The sequence below is a fragment of the Scyliorhinus canicula genome, chromosome 15 (assembly GCF_902713615.1).
Source record: "Scyliorhinus canicula chromosome 15, sScyCan1.1, whole genome shotgun sequence".
Lineage (NCBI taxonomy): Eukaryota > Metazoa > Chordata > Chondrichthyes > Carcharhiniformes > Scyliorhinidae > Scyliorhinus > Scyliorhinus canicula.
In genome coordinates, this window is record NC_052160.1 from 22,280,282 (window position 1) to 22,306,542 (window position 26,261).

Consider the following 26,261-nt stretch of genomic DNA (forward strand, 5'->3'; position numbering starts at 1 on the left):
CGGGGAGTGGGTCACCTTTTAGAACGGGGCCGAGGCTGAGTGGTTCCAATGCCGTTTTTCAGTTAAGGTTGGAGTGACACCTGGGCCAGACCAGGTAAGAATGGCAGATTTCCTTCCTCAAAAGACATTGGGCGGAATTCTCCGCTCCCGGGAAAAATCGGGAGGGCCGTCGTGAACTCGGCCGAGTTTCACGACGGCCTCGGAGGCCGCTCCTCGCCCCCTATTCTCCCCTCCCGGCGGGGCTAGGAGCGGCGCTCCGTAAATCTCGGCCGCGGGGGCGTCGCGCCGAGAATGATGCAACCGCCGCGCCTAATGACGCCAGCCGTGCATGCGCAGGTTGGCCGGCTCCAACCCGCGCATGCGCAGCTGACGTCATGACGCTGACGGCATGAACCCGTGCATGCGCGGTGGCCGTCTTTCCCCTCAGAAGCTCCAAGCCAATCTATTTGCATTCTACTGGAATAAGGAAGAGTTGAGCTTTCTAAGGTTGCCAGTTCTCAGGTGCTAGGGAAGCAAACCAAACACCATTTAACTGTTACAATTTGTCAAGAAAAAAAGAACCTGCATTTCTTTTGTGCCTTCCATGACCTCAGGTGTGTCCCAAAGCGCTTTCCACCCAGTCAAGCACTTTGTGAAAGGTGGCCATTGTTGTGATGTAGGAAACAGCTGCCAATTCCCACACAGCAAACTCCCAAAACAGCAATGTGATGATGTCTAAATAACCTGGTGTCCTCGTGTTGATTGTGGGGTGAATATTGACCGGGAGAACTGAGGAGATTCCCTTCACTCCCCTTCAAAATGGTGGCAATGGGTTCGATTGCATCCACTTGAGGGGGAAGGCGTGGCGCCTATTCTGAGTGATGGCACCGTCGACAGTGCAGCACTCCCTCAGTACTGCGCTGGAGTGTTGACTTACATTTGGTGCTCAAGTCACTGTGGTTGGATATGCTCCCAGGACAACTCTGACTTTCAAACTGAGCATGCTGCCCTCTGAGCACACTGTTGGCATCCGACTAGGGGCCATGTGAGAGAACGCAGGAGGCCTTTGGCCTGCCCAGCAGCCTGGCCACCCCAGTAATTGACATGTTTGGAAATCTCGGCGAGGGATGAGAAGCTGGAGAACGAGAACAGGTCTGTGAGGCAGAATCACAATTATAGAGGGGTGGAGAAAACCCTTCCACCAGCTGAGAAAATGAAATGAGATCCATTGTCAGTGAATATTATTCTGAATATTCATATCCTTATCATCAGTATTCATACTAGCCAAGTTCCCCCCTGTACGGTAATAGTGGGCCAAATGTCAAATTCACAACAGGAGCATCCGTAATTGCAAATCGTCACGGCTATAGTAATTGCTCTTTTAATTCTTAATTTAATGAATATGGCCCGAGACATGTCAGTGAGAAAATAATAGGTTTCCGTCAGATTAATTGAATTGAGTCTTTTCGTGCAGCATCCAAATATATAATTTCTGAACGAACAAAACGCATGAGATGCTTTGGTAAATTTCGACAAGCACTGACTGTGAAAGCCACCATGTGGTGTGAAGCTTACTCCGCTGGAGGAGTGTTTGACTGGTGGGCCCAGGCTGAACGCGATTAGCAAGGCAGGGGGCTGGTGTCCTGTGTGTGTGATGGGGTTTCAGAGACAGCGTGCAGGAATGAGGGGTGTACACATAGGGGCTTTGCCAGCGCCCCATGTACAGCTCAGGCTTCCTCAGCCCCGTGGTTTTGTAGGCCCCAAAAACGTGCCCAATGGGATGGTAGAGGCCAATTCCCACTCCATAAATGCACCAGATTAGAAAGGAAGGAGGAATTTGCATTTATATACCGCCTTTCTCAACCTACGGGGTGTCCCCAAAGTGCTTTTTGGCCAATTTCGAACACTTTTGAGGTGCTGTAATGTAGGAAAATGCAGCAGTCAACTTGTGCACAGCAAGATCCCGCACACAGCAAGGTGACAATGAGCAGATGATCTTTTCTTGTTACGCTGACTGAAGGATAAACACTGGACACCCTGATCATCAGAATGCAGGAGGGAGATAGAGAACCTAGTGTAGTGGTGTAACAACAACAATCTCTCCCTCAATGCCAGCAAAACTGGCATCGACTTCAGGAAGCAAAGTACTGTACACACCCCTGTCAGCATCAACGGGGCCGAGGTGGAGATGGTTAGCAGTTTCAAATTCCTAGGGGTGCACATCACCAAAAATCTGCCCTGGTCCACTCACGTCGACGCTACCACCAAGAAAGCACAACAGCGCCTATACTTCCTCAGGAAACTAAGGAAGTTTGGCATGTCCACATTAACCCTTACCAACTTTTACAGATGCACTATAGAAAGCATCCTATCGGGCTGCATCACAGCCTGGTATGGCACCTGCTCGGCCCAGGACCGCAAGGAACTTCAGAGAGTCGTGAATACCGCCCAGTCCATCACACGAACCTGCCTCCCATCCAGGGACTCCATCTACACCTCCCGCTGCCGGGGGAAAGCGGGCAGCATAATCAATGATCCCTCCCACCCGGCTTACTCACTCTTCCAACTCCTTCCATCGGGCAGGAGATATAGAAGTCTGAGAACACGCACAAACAGACTCAAAAACAGCTTCTTCCCCACTGTCACCAGACTCCTAAATGACCCTCTTCTGGACTGACCTCATTAACACTACACCCTGTATGCTTCATCCAATGCCAATGCTTATGTCGTTACATTGTATATCTTGTGTTGCCCTATTATGTATTTTCTTGAATTTGGTTTAATTCCCTTTTCTTCCCATGTACTGAATGATCTGTTGAGCTGCTTGCAGAAAAATACATTTCACTGTACCTCGGTACACGTGACAATAAACAAATCCAATCCAATCCAATCTTCAAACAGCGGCCCATGATTAGCATTCACAAAATCGTAAGGGGCATCCAGAATTTGTGAAAGTTTGTCAAAACGAATTTTGAAGACCTCCGCTTACTGATTATAAATCTTTGGACGGGGGTGGGGGCTGGATTGACTGGTCGTCGAGAATCGCCCAATCGGATTGGGTGGAATCTGTCCTTTGGTCATGGGAAGGCGGAGCACCTGACATTGGCAACCAATGGCAGGGCGGTGGGAGACAGGAAGACATACAATGACATCCCCAGGAATCCATCCAACCAGAGTTGGCAACTCTAAGGACAAGTGAGCGGGAGTTCAAAGAAATGAAAATCGCTTATTGTCACAAGTAGGCTTCAAATGGCGTTACTGTGAAAAGCCCCTCGTCACCACATTCTGGCGCCTGTTCGGGGAGGCTGGTACGGGAATTGAACCCATGCTGCTGGCCTGCCTTGGTCTGCTTTCAAAGCCAGCGATTTAGCCCTGTGCTAAACCAGAAACCTTTCTTGGGGGGGGGGGGGGGGGGGGATACTGACGGGTTTCGAAGTGCTGTTTGGTTACATTGGGATAGGATCCATGAGTTACACTTATTTCCGTGGCTGGATATAAATTGGGAAATGGAGCATGTTGTCTTTCAAGATGTGGTCATTGGAAAATGATGGTCACAACTTCATGTTAATTACTTTTTTCCCCAGCACTGCACAATAGTTTCCAAGTCATTGTCCCACTGTGGGAAGTTGCTATGTTTGAAGATTTACTGCAACATAATTAAGTGATGTCAGTTGTAGCTCTCTCTGTCTCTCTGAGTCAGAAGGTCATGGGTTCAAGCTCAACTCGAGAGACATGAGTATAAAACCTAACACTCCTGGTGCCGGTAGTGAGGGAGTGCTGCACTGTCAGATGTGTTGTCTTTCAGTTAAGACATTAAACCAAGGTCCTGCCTGTCCTCTCTGGTGAATGGGAAGGTCCCGACGATGCTATTTTGAAGAGATTGCCTGGGTCAATATTTTTCCCCTCAAACAACATCGATGAAAATCAGGTTATTTTCCCACATTGATGTTTATGGAAAGCTGCTGAGTGCAAAATGGCTGCAGGGCTTTCCATATCACACCAGTGACTGAATTTCAAAAATACTCCATCGGTGTTGGAATGTCACCATGTTGCCAAAGGCACTGGATAAGGCCAGGTGCTTCTTTAAATTCAAACTGGTGGCCCAAGCAAGCTGTGACTTTAAATATCTCCAGATCTGGATGTGTCCATCCAACTGCTTCCTCGAGTGTGATGCTGAGCCAGGGCGAGGGACTGTGCTGGCTGAGCTGTCCTCGACCAAGTTGGAACCCCACTCTGACGCCCCGGCTGCCAGTCTGCCTTCAGGAGAGGGAGAGAGGGGATTTAAAGATGCAATGCCCCACAAGGTGGTGATATTGAGGCACCGCAGCCAGCTTTGCTGTGGGGCTCTTTCATGAACAGTCGGGTCGGTGTAGCTGTGTACTGGGGGGGGCACACTTCCCCTCTGTGCAGTTACTGTGTATATACATATGTGTGTGCGTCTGCGTGTGTGTGAATCTTGCCTGTGTGCAGATTTCCCTGTGTTGCCGAATGCTCCCTGATGAATGGGGTTGTGAAATTGACGCAGGCGGCAGCATCATTTCCTGGAAGGACGTCCCCCACAGCATGAATGAACAGGCCTGAAGTTCAAGAAAACTAACTGAGCCGTCAAAACTCACTGAACTCACAGGTAGTAGGGCAAAAGTTCTCCAAAGAAAAGTTTAGAAGCTGACGTTAATATACTAATAAATAACACCAAACACTGATGAACAGACTGTGCAATTGGGCAAGTATCAAACGCGCAGTACGATTTATTCTCCTGTAAAACTTTAACTTTGATGTAGCAAAAGTAAATCAGAGATTTGTTACACCTGAACTGAAAGGTAAGTGGAGGGATGAGTCTGGGGGATTAAATAGTTGGTTCACCCTTTGTCACTGACTCTCATTTTAAACAGAATGACTCGGCTGAATAATAAAGTTGGGCTGTTTTTCCAGCAGGCAGTTGATAATATTGGAAGAGTCTGTTCTGTGCTGTTTTGGTGGAAACAGGCTCCAGTCATACTTGTGGTTACAATGTCCAACCAAAGTTATTTCTTAACCGAACAGAACACAAAGTACTGTCTCTGTCTACGTCACTGAATATTCAACATGTTCGGCTCTGCTCCTCGCTTTATTGAGAGCTCTGCTGCATGGATTTGGCTCAATCCTGTCCTCTCTCAATCTAAAGAGTGCAGGGGTTCAAAGGCCACACAAGGCCAAGGGGTGGGATTCTGTGTCCTAAGGCGAAGTGTTGACACCGTCGGAAACACCGTCGCGTTTCTCGACGGCGTCAACACGGCCTCAGGATCAGCAATTCTGGCCCCTACAGGGGGCCAGCACGGCACTGGAGCGATGTACGGCGCTCCAGCTGCTGTTCCTGTCGTCAACTGGGCGCCAGGCGCAGTGGCTCGCTTCAACGCGCCGGCCCCGACGCAACATGGCGCAGGGCTACAGGGGCTGACGTGGAAGAAAGGAGGCCCCCAGCCAGAGAGGCCAGCCTGATCGCAGGCCAGGCCACATTGGAGGCCCCCCCTTCCCCCGGGGTCAGACCTCCCCCTCTCGGCTGAGAGCAGGTGTGGACAGCGCCGGTGGGACTCGGGTTTTTTATGACAGACGTTTGGCCCATCCCGGGCCGTGAATCGGCAGGGGGGGCGCATTGAGCGGCCCCCGACTGGTGCCGCATTGAGCGGCCCCCGAGTGGTGCCGCATTGAGCGGCCCCCGATTGGCGCCACGCCAACCACGCCGGTGCCAATGGCGCCGATTCTGCGCTCTGCCCCGGGCTGAGAGAATCCCACCCAAGGTGTGGGTTGAGGGATACGGGCATACGTACAGACAAACGCATGAAGTAGGAGCAGGAGTAGGCCATTCGGCCCCTCAAGCCTGCTCTGCCATTTAGTAAGATCAAGGGTGGATTTGTTTTTTCGGAATACCACAGTCCCATCTGCCCCAGATAACCTCTGATCCCATGCCTAGCAAGAATCTATCTACTTCCGGCTGAAATATATTCAGTGACCCCCCACCTCCAACGCCTCCAACGCTTTTTGAGGCCAAAAGTTCCAGAAAGTGACACAACCCTCTGAGGGAAAAACATTCTCCTACACACAGTCTCGAAAGGGCAACACGTAATTTTGAAACAGTGTCCCCGAGTTCTGGGCTCACCCACAAGGGGGAACATCCTTTCAACGTCCACTTTGCCAATAGCTTTCAGGATTTTAGAATCAAGTCACCCTCCAATATTGCTAAACTCCAGTAGAAACAAACCCAGTCTTCCAACCTTCCCTCTTAAGGCAACTCACTTGTCCAGGTAAACACCCTCCCCCGCCATGAGACCCCTCGTTAAACAAAGAGTCCAAAACAACACGGAAGAGATCTTCTGGCTTTTCATACTAGCGGCATCTTCTTGTCCCTCTGGCCCGCCCCCACCATGTGTTTGCTGGTGGTATGGGGTGGATTCAATGGGAAATTCTATTAACAGCGACAGGCCCAGAAGATCCCACCCCTGGCGGACCCCCTCCCTCCCACAACTCAGAAACATGCCACGGGGACGCCAGAGAATCTAACCCGAGATCTCGCCACTGTCCGGTACAATTGAGGCATAACGGGCAGGATTCTCTGATCCGTGTTGACACTGTCGGAAACACCGCCGCGTTTCTTGATGGCGTCAACACGGCCCCAGGATCAGCAATTCTGGCGGCTACAAGGGGCCAGCACGGCACTGGAGCGGTTCACACCAGTCCAGCTGCTGATCTGGCCGTGGAATTTGCGCCGGGGATGCGCACATGCGCAATGTGTCCGGCGCAAACCCACACAGGCACAGTCCCACCGGCGTGATTTCCGCGCATGCGCGGTGTCTGCCTTGTCCACCCAGCCTGACCCAACATGGCGCAGGAGAACAGGCGCTGGCGCGGAGTAGAGGAGGCCGGGACACAGAGAGGCCGGCCCGCCGATTGGTGGGTCCTGATCACGGGCCAGGCCACATCGGAGGCCCGGACCCCCCCCCCCCCCCCCCCCCCCCCCCCCCACAAGCCGCCCCTGGACCCTTCAACGCCGAGGTCCCGCCGGCTCACAGCAGGTTAGAATGGCGCCGGCGGGACTCGGAGAATCGCCGGGGGGGCAGCTCCCGGCACCGTGCCGACCACGCCGGCCCCAATGACGCCGATTCTCCGCTCTGCAGACCCCCTCGCTCTGGCCAGGGTCGGAGAATCCCACCCAACATTCTTACTTTTCAATTCCTCACATTATAAAGGATAGCTTTCCATTTGCCTTCTTATGTAATTGATGTACCTGCTCACTATCGTTTTGTGACTCATGCACTGGAACACTTGCCAACGTAAACACTGAGGGGATACGTCTAACCCCAAGCCCCCTCCCCCAAATCCCCCATGGCTGAGATACACTTGCACCTGAGCAGCAGGTCGGGGGGGGACACTGAGTGGGGGGGGGGGGGGGGAGGGACACCGAGTGGGGGTGGGACACTGAGTGGGGGGGGGAGGGACTCCGAGTGGGGGTGGGACACTGAGTGGGGGGGGGCACCAAGTGGGGGGGGGGGCACTGAGTTGGGGGGGGAGGTGGGTGGGGGGGAGGACACCGAGTAGGGGGGGGAACACTGAGTGGGGGGGAGGGACACTGAGTGGGAGGGGGGAGGGACACTGAGTGGGGGGGGACACTGAGTGGGGGGGACACCGAGTGGGGGGGGGCACCGAGTGGGGGGGGGGACACTGAGTGGGAGGGGGGGACACCGAGTGGGGGAGGACACCGAGTAGGGGGGGGAACACTGAGTGGGGGGGAGGGACACTGAGTGGGAGGGGGGAGGGACACTGAGTGGGGGGGGCACTGAGTGGGGGGGGACACCGAGTGGGGGGGGCACCGAGTGGGGGGGGGACACTGAGTGGGAGGGGGGGGACACCGAGTGGGGGGGACACCGAGTGGGGGGGGGACACCGAGTGGGGGGGGACACTGAGTGGGGGTGGACTCCGCGTGGGGGGGGGGGAGGGACTCCGAGTGGGGGGGGGACACTGAGTGGGGGGGGGGGACGGACTCCGAGTGGGGGGGGGGCACCGGGGGGGGGGGAGGGACTCCGAGTGGGGGGGGGCACTGAGTTGGTGGGGGGGAGTTGGTGGAGGGGGGAGGACACCGAGTGGGGGGGGCACTGAGTGGGGGGGGCACCGAGTGGGGGGGGGGGACACTGAGTGGGATGGGGGGGCACTGAGTGGGAGGGGGGGGGCACCGAGTGGGGGGGGACACTGAGTGGGGGAGGGACACTGAGTGGGGGGGGGGACACCGAGTGCTGGGGGGACACTGAGTGGGGGAGGGACACTGAGTGGGGGGGGGACACCGAGTGGGGGGGGGACACTGAGTGGGGGGGACACTGAGTGGGAGGGGGGGGCACCGAGTGGGGGGGGGACACTGAGGGGGGGGGGACACTGAGTGGGGGGGGGCACCGAGTGGGGGGGGGACCTGAGTGGGGGAGGGACTCCGAGTGGGGGGGGCACTGTAGTGGGGGGACACTGAGTGGGAGGGGGCGGCACGAGTGGGAGGGGGGGACACTGAGTGGGGGGGACACTGAGTGGGGGGGGGGGGACACCGAGTGGGGGGGGGCACCGAGTGGGGGGGACACCGAGTGGGGGGGGGCACCGAGTGGGGGGGGGGGGATACCGAGTGGGGGGGGACACGAGTGGGGGTGGGCACGAGTGGGGGGTGGACACTGAGTGGGGGGGGGGGACCACTGAGTGGGGGGGGACACCGAGTGGGGGGGGGGACCGAGTGGGGGGGGGGTGGGGGACACTGAGTGGGGGGGGCACCGAGTGGGGGGGGACATGAGTGGGGGGGGGACACCGAGTGGGGGGGGGACACTGAGTGGGGGGGGGGACACTGAGTGGCGAGGGGGGGGGGGCACCGCAGTGGGGGGGGACACTGAGTGGGGGGGGACACTGAGTGGGGGGGGACACCGAGTGGGGGGGGGACACTGAGTGGGGGAGGGACTCCGAGTGGGGGGGGCACTGAGTGGGGGGGACACTGAGTGGGAGGGGGGGCACCGAGTGGGAGGGGGGGACACTGAGTGGGGGGGGACACTGAGGGGGGGGGGGACACCGAGTGGGGGGGGGCACCGAGTGGGGGGGACACTGAGTGGGGGGGGCACCGAGTGGGGGGGGGGGGATACCGAGTGGGGGGGTACACCGAGTGGGGGGGGGCACCGAGTGGGGGGTGGACACTGAGTGGGGGGGGGACACTGAGTGGGGGGGGGCACCGAGTGGGGGGGGGGGACCGAGGGGGGGGGGGGTGGGGGGACACTGAGTGGGGGGGGCACCGAGTGGGGGGGGACACTGAGTGGGGGGGGGGACACGAGTTGGGGGGGGGGGGGGCACTGAGTGGGGGGGGACCGAGTTGGGGGGGGGGGGGTGGGGGGCACCGAGTGGGGGGGGGGGAAACTCGGAGTGAGGTGAAAGCATTAAGTAGTGAGGCAATAGAGAGGCAGACTGACCGAGTGAGAGTGAGGCAGCAGACTCCAGCCCAGCAGCTGGTGAGGACGGAGGTGAAACGGTGAACTGCCGGCGAGGCGGCGGACAGGCGACAGAGTGGACGGAGGGTCCCAGATGTGAGGGGGGTGAGACTGGCAGCATGTGAGGTGGTGGGGCGAGGGGGAGGGCATGAGGTGGGGATGGACGGGGCAAGAGTGAGCATTGTAGCAAATCCATGATCAGTATAATAGCTTCATACAACTTGGATTGTAGCAAAACAATTATTCATGCCGGCATGTCTTTACAAGTGACGACGTGGTGATCGATAGTTGTATTTTCGTGACTTTGGCCATCACATTCTGGGGGGTAGGTGGGGGTGAGGTTTGGGGGATGGGGGATCAGAAATAACAATGAGCGCAGAGCCCCATGCACTGTAAATCTGTCCCAGCATTGTGGGAAATCTTAACCCCCAGAAATGAAAGATCTCGGGTTGATATTAAAATGTCAAAAAATCTGACATTGGAGTCCCGCTCACCTGGGAGCCGCCCACTTTGCTTCTAATGGAGGCAGGGTGCCGGTCGGTCATGAACCCAGTCCCATGAGGCAACTTCTTCAATGAAATATTTGAATGAGTCTGTGATCCTCTGACTTTATCCCTCTGCCAGATCAGTTTTTGGACACCCTGCAGCTGAAAGGAAGTGGAAACCATTGCAGGGAAGAGGTAGCTGTCTTTGCAGCACTGCTTGCTGGCCAGGAGGAGCAGACGTGCTTCCCCCCACCCCCCTCCACCTCCATCCTCTGTCTCCAAGATGACCTGATTCCCTGCACCCCCCCCCTCTCCTGGCAATCACATACATCCAGCTCCCTCCTGCAATGCTCCAACTCTCTTGCCATCCCTGTCGCTAATTTCTCTTCAATGCTATGCAATAGCACCATTGTGTGTCTCCTTCCGACCCCTCGTAATCTCCACCCTCCTACAGGAGAGAAACAGGAGAGAAACAGCCCCTCCCAGCAATTTAAGTGGCCCCACTGCATCTGCCGGGGTACACGAGGGGGTGGGTTTGGGCGAGGGGAGGGGAGATACAATCCTGGTCTCTGTTTTGCGGAAAACCTAATGACAGTCAGAATTCTGCGGCTGCTGGGATCCCCTGTCCCGGCTGGCAGCTCACCCTTTGCCCCTGGGTTTCCCAGCGGAGTGGGGTGTCTCCAGTGTGAAATCCCATTGACAGGCGGCGGGAAGGGAGAATCCCGCCACGAGCGAATGGCGTGCCGCCGAGAGACACGCGGCTGGAGTTGGGGAGAATCCAGCCCCACATCTTCTCTCCACTCCGCTTGGAAAGGCTGCTCCATGAAATATCAGGGCTATTAACCTAGTTCCTCTCTCATTGTCCAAACTGAAGATAATAATACAAGAATTCGAGCAGGGGTTTATTATTTAGCTCCTCGAGCCTGCTCTGCCATTCGATCCGATCATGGCTGTCTCAATTCCGCCTTCCTGACTTGGCCCCCCACCCTCCCCCAGAAGCCTTGATTCTCTTGTCAATCAAAAACCTGTCTAACTTAGCCTCGAACATATTCAATGATGCAGCCTCTGGGGAAGAAAATTCCACAGGCAAATGACCCTATGAGAGAGAAGAAAAAAACTCCCCAGCGCAATCTTAAATGGGAGATCCTGGATTTTTTAAATGTGTTCCCCTAGGTCCAGACTCCCCCACAAGCCAAAACATCCTCTCAGCATCCACACTGTCAAATCCCTTCAGGATTTATATCTCATTCCTCTCTACTCTGATAGTTAGAAGCCCAACCTTTCCTCTTAAGCTAGCCTCTTCATCCCAGGAATCCATTGTGGGAACCGTCGCTGAATTGCTTCTAATGGCATTCAATCCTTTCCTTTAAGTAAGGACACCAAAACCGTACACAGTATTCCAGATGCAGTCTCACTAAGCTCAGCAGCTGTAGCAACACATCCCTACTTTTATACTCAATTCCCCTTGCAATACACGGCAATATTCCATTTGCCTTCCTAATGACCTGCTGTACCTTTTAATGATTCATGTACCAGGACAACCAGGTCCCTCGGCACCTTACACTTCTGCAGTCTCTCCATTTAAATGATATTCTGCTTTCTTTTCTTCCTTCCAAACTGAACGAGTTCACATTTTCCTACATTGCATTCCATCTGCCGAATTTCTGTCCACTCATTTAACCAATCTAAATCCCTTTTTAGACTCTTTGGTCCACTTAACTTCCTTTGCTATTTATCTTCCTGTCATCAGTAAATTTAAGCTATCATACATTCTGTTCCTTCGTCCAAGTCATTGGTACAGATCATAAATATCACTCACCCCTGAGGCATTCCAACAGTTACAGCATGCCAACCCAAAATTGACCCATTTATCCCTATTCTCTGCTTCCTGTTAACTAGCCAACCCTAACCCCCAACCACACGCTCTTATTTTGTGAAGTGACCTTTGATGTAGCACCTTATTGAATGCCTTTTGGAAATATAAGTACACCACATCTACAGGTTTCCCTTTATCCACCTGGCTCGTTACTTCCTCGAAAAACTCTAATAACCAGTCAAGCATGATTGCCCTCTCACAAAACCAAGTTGACTGATTTTTTAAAAATGACTTTCCTACATGTACTGCTATTACCTGCTTAGCAATGGATTCTAGGCCCGAATAACAGATGTCAGGCTAACTGTCCTTCACTTTCCTATTTTATCACATCTCCCTCCTCTCTTGAAGTTGTCACCTTTCCGGTTTTCCACTCCGCTGGGACCTTTCCAGAATCTAGGGAATTTTGGAAGATCAAAACCAATACCTCTACTGTCTCTTCAGCCACTTGTTTTAAGACCAGAGGGGGAAAGCCATCGGGTTTAGGGGACCTGTCAGACTTTAGTTCCAATGGTTTTCCCAGTATCTTTCGCTCGGTGATTGTTTCAAATTTCTCCCTCCCTTTCGTGTCTTCTACAGTGATGACATGATGACAAACTCAAAACACTTGTGCACTGCTTCCATCACCTTCTTGTTTCCCATAATTAGTTCTCCAGTCTCACTCTCTAAGGGACCCTGTTCCTGAACTCTTTTCCATTTAAATACTTGTTGATACTTATGTTTGTATTTCTAGTGAGCTTCCACTCATATGCTAATTTCTCTCTCTTCACTTTTTAAAAGGCCATTCTTTTTTGCTTTCTAAAACCTGTCCAATCTTCCGACCTACCACTAACTGTCGCAGTATTGCAGGCTCTTCCTGTCATACCAACATACGAATTAGGAACAGGAGTAGGCCACTCGGCCCTTCGAGCCTCACCACCATTCAATAAGATCATGGCCGATTGTAACCTCAACCTCACCTTCCTGCCAACCCCACTTTAACCCCCCCGCCCCCTTGATAATGACGAATCTATCTACCTCTGCCTTGAAAATGTCCAAAGACTCTAGGGGTGATTTTGAGCCATCACCCGCCGTCCGCAGGATCGGCCCCGCGGGCGGAAAGTCCCGCAAGAATCAGGAAACGCGATTCTCGCTAGAGATCGCTTTTCCCAATTCCCCCCCCCCCCCCCCCCCCCCCACGCCTCGCCGGCCACATCACGAGGTTCCACATATATTTAAATATTATTAGCGGGCCTCTGACACATGATCCCCGGCCACAGCCTCACTAAATACTCGTACCTTGCCCCGCGCCCCCCCAGGACCCCGGAGCCCACCCATGCCGCCTGCTCCCGCCGGTAAGGGAGGTGATTTGATCCACGCTGGCGGGAGAAGCATGACAGAGGCGGGATCATCCCGCCCATCATGAGCCGGAAAATCGCCGGTGGGGGCCCACCGATTGGCGCGGAGCGATTCCCGCCCCTGCCGAATCTCCAGTGCCGGAGAATTCGGGACACGGCGGGGGCGGGATTGATGCCGGCCCCCGACGATTCTCCAACCCGGTGGGGGGTCGGAGAATCCCGCCCCCAGGTCTGTACAGCTGGAGACCTAGAGGCTAATTTTCAGTCTGAGCCTGACACTTTACCAAATTCTGGCAAGATCCCACCCTCTGCTTCCACTGTCCTTTGAGGAAGTGAGTTCCAAGACTCACAAACTCTCAGAGACAAAATATTTGTCCTTAGAACATAGAACAGTACAGGCCCTTCGGCCCTCGATGTTGTGCCGAGCAATGATCACCCTACTTAAACCCACGTAACCCGTAACCCAACAATCCCCCCATTAACCTGACACTACGGGCAATTTAGCATGGCCAATCCACCTAACCCGCACATCTTTGGACTGTGGGAGGAAACCGGAGCACCCGGAGGAAACCCACGCACACACGGGGAGGACGTGCAGACTCCACACAGACAGTGACCCAGCCGGGAATCGAACCTGGAACCCTGGAGCTGTGAAGCATTGATGCTAACCACCATGCTACCGTGAGGCCCTTGTCTCCGTGTTAAATGGGTGACCCCTTATTTTTAAACAGTGACCCCCGCTAGTTCTAGATTCTGCCACAAGAGGAAATATCCTCGCCACATCAACCCTGTCAAAACCTCCCAGGATCTTATGGCCGTGATTCTCCGCTCCCCACCGGGTTGGAGAATCGTCGGGAGGGTCCCCCGACAAAATTCATGCCCCCCTCATGCCCCCTGCGAATTCCCCCCCCCCCCCACACCCGCTCGGAAGAATCGCCGCTCGCCGTTTTTCACGGCGAACGGCAATTCTCCGACCCGGATGGGCCGAGCGGCCTGCCGTTCGCGGCCATTTCACGACGGCAGCAAACACACCTGGTCGCTGCCGTCATGAAACGGGACTGAGAAGACCGTTTGGGGCTTGTAGGTGGCCTAGAAAGGAAAGAGCACCACGACTGTGCTCGGAAGGGGACAGGCCCGCGATCGGTGCCCACTGATCGTCGGGCCGGCGTCCAAATCGGACGCACTATTTCCTCTCCGCCGCCCCGCAAGATCAAGCTGCCATGTCTTGCAGGGCGGCTGAGGGGAAAGACGGCCACCGCGCATGCGCGGGTTCGTGCCATCAGCGTCATGACGTCAGCCGCGCATGCGCGGGTTGGAGCCGGCCAACCTGCGCATGCACGGCTGACATCATTAGGCCCGCCGGCTGTGTCATTCTCGGCGCGCCGCCGCCGCGGCCGAGATTTAAGGAGCGCCGCTCCTAGCCCCGCCGGGAGGGGAGAATAGGGGGCGAGGAGCGGCCTCCGAGGCCGTCGTGAAACTCGGCCGAGTTCACGACGGCCCTCCCGATTTCCCCCGGGAGCGGAGAATTCCGCCCTATATCTTTCAATCAGGTCGTCTCTGACTCTTCTGAACTCCAGCGGATACAAGTCCAGCCTGTCTAACCTTTCCTCATAAGGCAACCCACCTACTCCAGGTATTAGTCTGGTAAACCTTCTCTCAACTGCTTCCAGTGCATTGACATTGTTGCTTAAATAAGGCGACCAATGCTGTACACAGTACTCCAGATGTGGTCTCACCAATATCCATATGACTGATGCATAACCATCTTATTTTCGTATTCAATTCCCTTTGCAATAAATGAGAACATTCTATTAGCTTTGCTAATTATTTGCTGTACCTGCATACTAGCCTTTTGTGATTCATACACTAAGACACCCAGACCTAAAAAGAGAAGAAAAAAATAGTTAGGTGGATTGGCCAGGCTAAATTGCTCTTTAGAGTCCAAAGAGGTGCAGGTTAGGTGGGGGTTATAGGGATAGGGCGGGTTATAGGGATAGGGCGGGGGAGTGGGTCAAGGTCGGGTGTTCTCTCAGAGGTTCGGTGCAAACTCAATGGGCCAAATGACCTACTTCTGTACTGTAGGAATTCTATGATTCCATGGGCTCTGATTCTGACAGGACGTGGTTGGTAGATGCCGGGAGAGGCCACTCCTGGGATTCCTGATGGCCTTTATGCCTCGCGAGATCTAACAAGACACCACTTAAGAACATAGAACATACAGTGCAGAAGGAGGCCATTCGGCCCATTGAGTCTGCACCGACCCACTTAAGCCCTCACTTCCACCCTATCCCCGTAATCCAATAACCCCTCCTAACTTGTTACATCTTGCCAAACAGAAAATGACCATTTTGTGCCTAATTTTTAGCCAATCTTTTATTAATGCCAATATGTTACCCTCTACACCAGGAGCTTTTATTTTTCGCAATAACCTTTGATGTGGCAACTTATCAAATGCCTTTTGGAGATCTAAAAACAGTAAATCCACCACTTCCCCATTATCCACAGAACATGTCACTTCTTCAAAGAACTGCTCCAATAAATTGGTTATACACGTTTCCCTTTCACAAAACCATGTTGACTCTGCCTGATGGCCCTGCTAAAACCTCTTTAATATTAGCTTCCAACATTTTCCCTGTGACAGATGTCAAGCTAATGAGCCTATAGTTTTCTGCTTTGTCTCCTTCTCTTTTTGAATAAAGGAGCTACATTTGCTATTTTCCAAGCAAATTGAACATCTCCCAAATCTAGATCATTTTGAAAAATTAAAACCAACGCATCAACCATCTCACTAGCCACTTAGGTAAAGGCCTGAGGATGAAGTCCATCAGGACTTGAGGTCTTGTCAACCCCCAGCTCTAACGATTTGCTCACTACCACTTCCCTGTTGATTGTAATATTCCTGAGCTCCTCCCTCCCTCCCATTTCCAGATCTACAGGTATTTCTATTATAGTGAAGAATGATGCAAAATACTTGTTTAATTCATTTGCTATCTCCCAATGTTCCATTATTAATTCCCCAGACTCACTTTCAATGGGGCCAAAGCTCACTTTGTTAACTCTTTATTATTTGAATAGCTATAGAAACGCCTGCTATCTGTCTTTTCCTACCTTAGCAATCTTTTGGTCTTTGCTATTTTTTATATTCTGTCTAATCTTCTGACCCACCACCCATCTTTCCACAATTAAATACTTTTGACGAGATTCTCCGGTGGCCGACGCCGAAATCGCGAAATGCGATTGGGTGGAGAATAGGTTCTGATACTAAAATTGCGGCAGCTGCCAATTTGACGCGGAATCGCAATTCTACGTCAACTCGACAGTGGTATCAATGCGGGACGCAGGTACAGTAAGCACCGTTTGCATATCATTAGCGGGCCGGACCTGGTATTCTCCAGGGCCTCCGCGATGCTCCACCTCCGATAGGCGAAGTTCCCAACGCCGTGGTTCACTTGTGCGTTTAAAAATTGTGAAACCAGTATCGTGGCTGCTGAGGAAGGGGGTGGGGGTGCACGGAAAGTGTCCAACATCGCCATAGTTTGCTGACAGTTGTGCCATTGGCTTGGGGGGGGGGGGGGGGGGGGGGCTTCTGCCGGGGCTGGGGGGGAGTAACAGGGGCAGGCTAGGAGGTGGGTTGTGGGGTTGGGGTGGATGGGCACGGAGCACCATTGCCGCAGCCGGCAAGGCAGCCATGCAGCTGCGCAAGCCGCTCACAGTCCACTGTGAACTAGGGCCATGGGTCGTTTAGGTGTCCCCCTCCCAGGGCACCTAGGTGACCTATGGCCCCAGACGACCCATAATCTATATGGGTGCGCTCCATCACAAACAGTGGTATCTTGTTGATTGGGATGAGTGTGTGTGGGGAGTGTAATGTGTATGTGCGGCTGCAACTTGTTATCCTCCCGAGTGTCAATCATGAACCCTGCACTGTTTCTCATTCGAATCGATTGTGTTCCACGTGGTGCCGGTACGAGCCCCTCCACAGTTGCTGAATCAATCCAGGTTCGGCACCTGAATCAATCCAGGTTTGGCACCTGAATCAATCCAGGTTCGGTACCTGAATCAATCCAGGTTCGGTACCTGAATCAATCCAGGTTCGGCACCAGTTTTTCTATCGTGAAAGTCCACGAATTCTGTGATGGCGTCAACAGTCTCAGCAATGGAGAATCCAGCTCTTTTTCTTTGAGTTTGATTATTTAGAATCGTATAATCCATAGAATAACTACAGTGCTGAAGCAGGCCATTTGCCCATCAAGTCTGTACCAACTGTCTGAAAGAGCACCCCACCCAGGCCCACGCCCCCACCCTATCCCTGTAACCCCACCTAACCTGCACATCTTTGGACACTAAGGAGCAATTTAGCATGGCCAATCCACCTAAGCTGGACACCTTTTGGACTGTGGGAGCAATCGGAACACCCGGAGGAAACCCACTCAGACACGGGGAGAACGTGCAAACTCCACACAGACACTCACCCAAGGTCGGAATCCAACCCAGGCCCTCTGATGTGAGGTAGCAGAGCTAACCACTGTGCCACCATGCCAGCCTTTCTTTAATTTTCTTGGTTAACCACCAGTGGTGGTTTCACCCTTGGAATGTCTCTTTCGCATTTGGAATTTATCAATTATGTGTTCTGAAATATCCGTTATATGTCCACCGCTGCATCTCCATTAATCTAATTTGCCAGTTCACCTTAGCTAGTTATGCTTTCATGCTCACATAATTGCCCTTATTTAAGTTTAAAATCTAGTCTTGGACCCACTCTTCTCATCCTCAAACTGGATGTAAAATTCAATCATATTATGATCGCTGCCACCTAGGGGTGCCTTCATAGACATAGACATAGAATTTACAGTGCAGAAGGAGGCCATTCGGCCCATCGAGTCTCCACCGGCTCCTGGAAAGAGTACCCTACCCAAGGTTAACACCTCCACCCTATCCCCATAACGCAGTAACCCCACCCAACACTAAGGGCAATTTTGGACACTAAGGGCAATTTATCATGGCCAATCCACCTAACCTGCACATCTTTGGACTGTGGGAGGAAACCGGAGCACCCGGAGGAAACCCACTCACACACGGGGAGGATGTGCCGACCCCGCACAGACAGTGACCCAAGCCGGAATCGAACCTGGGACCCTGGAGCTGTGAAGCGATTGTGCTATCCACAATGCTACCGTGCTACGCTATGAGGTTATCAATTAATCCTATGTCGTTGTACAATGCCAGGTTTAGTGTACTCTGCTCTCTGGTTTATGCCGTAACGTGTTGTTCTGAGCATCTATACTGAAATCATGATATTCATTTCCAATATACACTTCCTTTGTCCTGGCTCTGGGTCACTGTCCGTGTGGAGTTTGCACATTCTCCCCGTATTTGCGTGGGTTTCGCCCCCACAACCCAAAGATGTGCAGGCTAGGTGGATGGGCCACACTAAATTGCCTCTTAATTGGAAAAAATGAATTGGGTACTCTACATTTATTTAAAAAAATATAAACTTCCTTTGCCCATCTGATTTTCCTAGTCTATATGCAGATTACAAACACTTATAATTATCGCTGTGCCTTTCTGACAAGCTCACATTATTTCTTTCTTTATACCTAGTCTTTTGGTATGGTTACTGTTGGGAGGCCTGTGCTCCACTCCTACAAGTAACTTCTTACCTTTATCATTTCTCAGTTCCAGCCAAACTCTTTCCACATCCCGGTTTCCTGAACTTAGGTCATCCCTCTCTAATGTGCTAATATGATCATTAATTCAGGTCCCAATGCATTTAATCCTGCAGACATATCTCTGTCACGGCTTTCAGATCAAATTTATTTGTTTCTATTTGAGTTACCAGTTTACCTATTTTATTTTGAATGTTGTGTGTATTCTGATTCAAAGCCTTTAATTTTGTCCGTTTATTATTTTTGAAACCTCTGGCCTGATCTGGGCAGCACGGTGGCATTGTGGATAGCACAATCGCTTCACAGTTCCAGGGTCCCAGGTTCGATTCCGGCTTGGGTCACTGTCTGTGTGGAGTCTGCACATCCTCCCCGTGTGTGCGTGGGTTTCCTCCGGGTGCTCTGGTTTCCTCCCACAGTCCAAAGATGTGCAGGTTAGGTGGATTGGCCATGATAAATTACCCTTAGTGACCAAAATTGCCCTTAGTATTGGGTGGGGTTACTGGGTTATGGGGATAGGGTGGAGGTGTTGACCTTAGGTAGGGTGCTCTTTCCAGGAGCCGGTGCAGACTTGATGGGCTGAATGGCCTCCTTCTGCACTGTAAATTCAATGAAAAATCTATGAAATCTGTTGATTTACCCATTGATTTGTACCCACTGTACTATCTGTCTCTTCCTGTCACGGTCTGCTTATCATTTCCCAAATTCATACTTTTCTCTCTAGCCTTTTCTCTACTCTTTGGTTTACCACATCTTCCCAAATTTGATCTCTTGACCCAACTATTTAGTTTGAAAGCTTCTCTCCATCCCTAGTTATGCAGCTCGCTAGACTACTGGTCCCAGTATGGTTCAGGTATAGTCCATCCAAATGGTACAGCCCACATTTTCCCCAGTACTGGTGCCAATGCCCAATGAACTGGAAGCCACTTTGCCAAACCAGTCTTCCACACATGCGTTCATTTCTCTCATTTTATGTACCCTATGCCAATTTGCACGTGATTATGAACTTTGAGGTTCTGCTTTTGAATTTAGTGCCTAGCTCCTCATGCTCTCTATGCAGAACCTTTTACCCAGCTCTACTTATGGAATGATCTTTATTATTGTCACAAGTAGGCTTACATTAACACTGCAATGAAGTTACTGTGAAAAGCCCCGAGTCGCCACATTCCGGCACCTGTTCGGGTACACCGAGGGAGAATTCAGAATGTCCAATTCACCTAACAAGCACGCCTTTCGGAACTTGTGGGAGGAAACCAGAGCACCCGGAGGAAACCCACGCAGACACGGGGGGGGGGGAATGTGCCGACTCAGCGGGAATCGAGCCCGGGACCCTGGCGCTGTGAAGCAACAGTGCTAACCACTGTGTTACCATGTACCTAAATGGACCACAGCAACTGAAACCTCCCCCTCCCACTGCTCGTTCCTCTCCAGCTCTGAACAGATGTCCTGAACCCTGGTACCAGGCAGGCAACACAGCCGTCTGGATTTTTGCTCTTTGCTGCAGGGAACAGTGTTTATCCCCCTCATTATACTGTCCCCTCCTCCCATTACATTCCTTTTTGCCCCCCCCCCCCCCAACCCCCCACTTGAATGGTTTCCTTTACGACTGTGCCATAGTTAGTTAGCTCATCAGCCTGCAGACTCCACTCTCAACCAAGGTGCGGAGAAACCCTCAAACTTATTGGACAATAGCATTCCTGTATTCCTGCACTCTGGGTCCCTTTCTCAGCCTCCCTCGCAGTCACAACCCCCCCTGTACCTAACCACTGACCAAATCAGAAGACCCAATCCTAGATGGTGTGATCGCTCCTGGTACAAAGCACCCAGGTAACTTTCCCCCTGTGTTGCGGAGTCTACAGTTCAGTCTCCAACTCAATGACTCTGATCCGAAGCTCCTCGAGCTGCAAACACTTGATGCAGGCGCGTTTTCCCATGACCACACTGGCATCCAGGAGCTCCCACATACTGCAGCTTTGATACATCGCCTGTCTCCCATCCTTAATGTGTTTTAATTAATTACATAATTATATTATTCACTTATTTATTTTCCTTCTGAACATATTTTATCAACTTTACCACCAGATTGAATACTGTTTTAAACCTTAGGGCTGGAACAAACCATAACCACTCATGAGATAGTCACCGAACAGCTCGCTCCTTTCCCTGCAGTAGAGGCAGAACTAATTCCTACAGGGTTAAAAAGATAGAAAAAGCAAAAGGAAACACACCCCCCACTCACCAACACTTCCCCACTCATCAAACCCCTCCACTCAACAACCCCCCCCACTCATCAACCCCTTCCCACTCACCAAACCCCCCTCCACTCACCGAACCCCCCACTCATCAACCCCCCCACTTACCAACCCCCCCACTCATCAACCCCACCACTCACCAACCCCCCTACTTACCAAACCCCTCCACTCATCAACCCCACCACTCACCAAACCCCTCCACTCATCAACCCCACCACTCACCAACCCCCCCACTCACCAAACCCCCCCCCACTCACCAACCCCCCACTCACCAAACCCCCCCACTCACCAAACTGCCCCACTCACCAACCCCCTCCACTCACCAACCCCCTCCACTCACCAAACCCCTCCACTCACCAACCCCCCACTCACCAAACCCCCCCACTCACCAAACTGCCCCACTCACCAACCCCCCACTCACCAAACCCCTCCACTCACCAACCCCCCCACTCACCAAACCCCCCTCCACTCACCGAACCCCCCACTCATCAAACCCCTCCACTCATCAACCCCCCACTCATCAACCCCACCACTCACCAAACCCCTCCACTCATCAAACCGTCCACTCACCAAACCCCTCCACTCATCAAACCGTCCACTCACCAACCCCCCCACTCACCAACCCCCCCACTCACCAAACTGCCCCACTCACCAAACCCCCCCACTCACCAAACCCCCCCACTCACCAACCCCCCCCACTCACCAAACCCCCCCACTCATCAACCCCCCCCACTCACCAACCCCCTCCACTCACCAAACCCTCTTCACTCACCAACCCCCCCCACTCACCAAACCCCCCCACTCACCAAACCCCCCCACTCACCAACCCCCCCCACTCACCAAACCCCCCCACTCATCAAACCCCCCCCACTCACCAACCCCCTCCACTCACCAAACCCTCTTCACTCACCAACCCCCCCCACTCACCAACCCCCTCCACTCACCAACCCCCCCACTCACCAAACTGCCCCACTCACCAACCCCCCCACTCACCAACCCCCCCCACTCACCAAACCCCCCCACTCACCAACCCCCCCACTCACCAAACCTCCCCACTCACCAAACTGCCCCACTCATCAACCCCCCCCACTCACCAACCCCCCCACTCACCAAACTGCCCCACTCACCAAACCCCCCCACTCGCCAAACCCCCCCCACTCATCAACCCCCTCCACTCACCAACCCTTCCCCACTCACCAACCCCCCACTCACCAACCCTTCCCCACTCACCAACCCCCCACTCACCAACCCCCCCCACTCACCAAACCCCCCCACTCATCAACCCCCCCCACTCACCAACCCCCCCACTCACCGAACTGCCCCACTCATCAAACCCCCCCCCACTCACCGAACTGCCCCACTCATCAAACCCCCCCCCACTCACCAACCCCCCCACTCACCAAACCCCCCCACTCACCAACCCCCCCACTCACCAAACCTCCCCACTCACCAAACTGCCCCACTCATCAACCCCCCCCACTCACCAAACCCCCCCACTCACCAACCCCCCCACTCACCAAACCCCTCCACTCGCCAACCCCCCACTCATCAAACTCCACCATCACCAAACTCCCCCAATCACCCCCCTCAATCACCAACCCCCCCCAATCACCCCCCCCCCCCCCCCCATCATCAAACTCCTCAATCACTCTCCCCATCACCAATCTCCCAGGTGTGCACTCAGTTGCGCTCCTTCGCTTTGCTGCTAAAGAACCCTGAATTTTTGGCAAACTGAACTGGAAAACGGGAAAGTAGATTCAAACAATAAGCTAATTAACTACAAGCTCTCGCAGCAGAATGTGTTTTCCCTGCCTTAGGCTGTAAGATAGAAGGAAACTTAGTCTTCTTGCACAGTACTTTCCAGATACTGCTAATTACAGACTCAACAAGATTAAGAACCAATTTAATACAATCCTTAATTTCCTTAGTTAGTCACATTGATGTACCCTCACAGAGTCTTTCTTTCTTAATGGAATGTATCTTTGCTGAGTGTTACGATACACCTCCTTTAATGTCTGTCGTTTCTCCTCTACTCTCCTACCTTTTAACCGATGGTCCCAGTTCACTTTAGTCAACTCTTTCATCAAATCTTTACACTTGCCTTTATTTAAGTTAAAGACGTTAGACTTGTACCCACACTTCTCACCTCAATCGGGGTGAGAAATTTTTATCATGTTATGATCACTGTTACTGAGAGCCTCCTTTACTATGAGGCCATTAATCAATTACCTTGAATTGCACAGTACAAGGTTTAAAATAGCCTGCTTCTTGGTTGACACTACATACTGCTCTAAGAAACTGTCCCAAATACACTCCATAAACTCATCCTCCAAGTTTCCTTTGCCAATCTGATTCATCCAATCTACATGAAGATTATAATCACTTATGAATATTGCACTACCTTTATTACAAGCCCCGTTATTTCTTCCTGTATGGTAGGCATTGAGAAACTCAGGGCGCGACCAGCGGGTGGGTCGCCGGCGGGTGTTGGGAGGGTTGCGGAGCCGTCTGTCGCGGCGCTCTCGATCGCGCAAATCCACGCGCAGCAGCCACAGCAGCCGGGTTTAATCATGCCGGCTGCTTGCGGCCTTCAAAATGGCCAGGAACAGATAAAAAAGGATTTGGGCGCACTGCGCATGCGTACCCGATCATCGGTGCGCATGCGCAGTGCGGCCGCATTTTTTAAAATAAGGTTGCAGACTTTTTTTTCCAAGTTCGGGAGGGCCAAAGGGACAAAGGGACCATTGGGGCCAAAGGGACCCAAAACTATTTCCTCCATTTTTGTCAGCAACAAACAAGGTAAGAGAAAATGGTGGGTCGCGCAGTTCAGCCGGCGTGGGTCGCGAAGGTCGGCCGCCGTGGGTCGCGAAGGTCGACCGGCATGGGTTGCGAAGGTCGGCCGGCGTGGGTCGCAAAGTTCGGCTAGTGTGGGTCGCGAAGGTCGGCCGGCCTGGGTCGCGAAGGTCGGCCGGCGTGGGTCGCGAAGGTCAGCCGGTGTGGGTCGCGAAGGTCGGCCGGCGTGGGTCGCGAAGGTCAGCCGGTGTGAGACGCGAAGGTCGGCCGGCATGGGTTGCGAAGGTCGGCCGGCGTGGGTCGCGAAGGTCAGCTGGTGTGGGTCGCGAAGGTCAGCCGGTGTGGGTCGCGAAGGTTGGCCGGTTGGTAAAAATGGGTCCCCGGGAAAAAAGTTTGAAAAACACCGCTGTACGGTCTGTTCTACAATGCAGCCACTGTTCGGGGAGAGCTATAAATGACTCACACAAGTGATTTCATACAGTTGCTATTTCTTATCTCTACCCAAACTGATTCTATATCTTGATCTTCTGAACTAAGATACTCTTTTACTATTGTACTAATATCATCCTTAATTAACAGAACTACCCCTTTCTATTGCACTATAGGACTCATCAGAACACAGATCCCAGCACAGTTCAGGTAAAGGCTATTCCAATGACACAGTTTCCACTTTCCCCAGTACTGGTGCCAGTGCCCCATAAATCGCACCCCATTTCTCCCACACCAATCTTTGAGCTATGTGTTCAACTCTCCGGTTTTATTTTACGTATACTAATTCATTGGTTCCGGTCGTAATCCAGAGATTATTAAGTTTGTGGTTTTGCTATTTAATATAGCCCTTAGCTGCTCATAATCCCTGAGCTGAACCTCTTTCCTATTTCGATGTAGGCCACTGGACCTTGACAACTGGAGCCTCCCCCTCCAACTGCAGTTCCTCTCCAACCCCGAGCCAAAGGCCTTGTCATCTTTATTGTGTTTAATTTAACAAATTAATAATTAGAAATAACAACCAAAGATTATCTATAGTTATGTCAAGTGGTTTGACTAGTTAAGCTGTAAATTTAATGCATTCTCATATCTCCCAAGTAGCAGTTTAAACTACTGCCTCCTGTTTGGACAGGAAGAACAAACTTATAGCTCACTGATGACACACCTATTAGCTCACCAAATTAATGCTTCTGGGGCGCTATTCTCCCAGCCCCGTGTCGAGCCGGCGAATCGCCGCAACCGCGCCACGCCGCCCCGATGCCGGCGCGCGATTCTCCGAGGTGCGGAGAATCGGCACCATTTACGCCGGCGTGTTTGGCGCGGCGCCGTTTGCGGGCCACTGTCCGCGGCCGGGCCGCCGATTCTCCGGCCCGAATGGGCCGAGCGGCCGCGCGGAAACGGCAGAGTCCCGCCGGCACCTTTCACCCCGGTCGCTGCCGGTGGGAACTCTGCACGAAGGGGCGGGGGGGGGGGCGGCCTGTGGGACGGGGAAAAGCATTTCCGTCACCGGGGGGGGGCACCGATCGGGTCTGGCCGCGATCGGGGCTCAACTGTTCGGTGGACCGGTCTCTCCCCCGCCTTTGTTCCACTTCTGGCCCAGAACCCCCGCGCCATGTTGCATCAGGGCCAGAGTGTTCTGTTAGTCTATCGCGCATGCGCGGGTTGACGCCGCCCCCAGTCTGTGCCAGGATGTAAGGCTGGAGCGGCATGAACCGCTCGAGTGCCATTCCCCCCCTGTGGGGGCCAGAATCCCTACTGCATGCGCCTGTTTCGCACTGTCGTGAAATGCGACAGCGTACACGACGGCGCGGACACTTAGTCCCACGATCAGAGAATTGTGCCCCTGGTCTCTGGCTCCATCTTTCAACCCACTCCTTTTATACAAAAAGTCAGAGTAGCTCCTCCTGCCTCACCTCACCGAATTCCCTCACCTCACCGAATTCCCTCACTGCACCGAATTCCCTCACTGCACCGAATTCCCTCACTGCACCGAATTCCCTTACTCACCAAATTCCCTCACTGCACCGAATTCCTTCACTGCACCAAATTCCCTCACTGCACCGGATTCCCTCACTGCACCGAATTCCCTTACTCACCAAATTCCCTCACTGCACCGAATTCCCGCATTGTACCGAATTCCCTTACTCACCAAATTCCCTCACTGCACCGAATTCCCTTACTCACCAAATTCCCTCACTGCACCGAATTCCCGCACTGTACCGAATTCCCTCACTGCACCAAATTCCCTCACCTCACCGAATTCCCTCACTGCACCGAATTCCCTCACTGCACCGAATTCCCTCACTGCACCGAATTCCCTCACTGCACCGAATTCCCTCACTGCACCGAATTCCCTCACTGCACCGAATTCCCTCACTGCACCGAATTCCCTCACTGCACCGAATTCCCTCACTG

The 26,261-nt window shown here is 53.1% G+C and overlaps 1 protein-coding gene across 1 annotated transcript in view; it reads right to left on the bottom strand.

Moving 5' to 3' along the window:
• fam20cb (FAM20C golgi associated secretory pathway kinase b) overlaps window positions 1–26,261 on the bottom strand; it is a 114,356-nt gene that overhangs the window by 16,960 nt on the left and 71,135 nt on the right. The window lies entirely within an intron of this gene.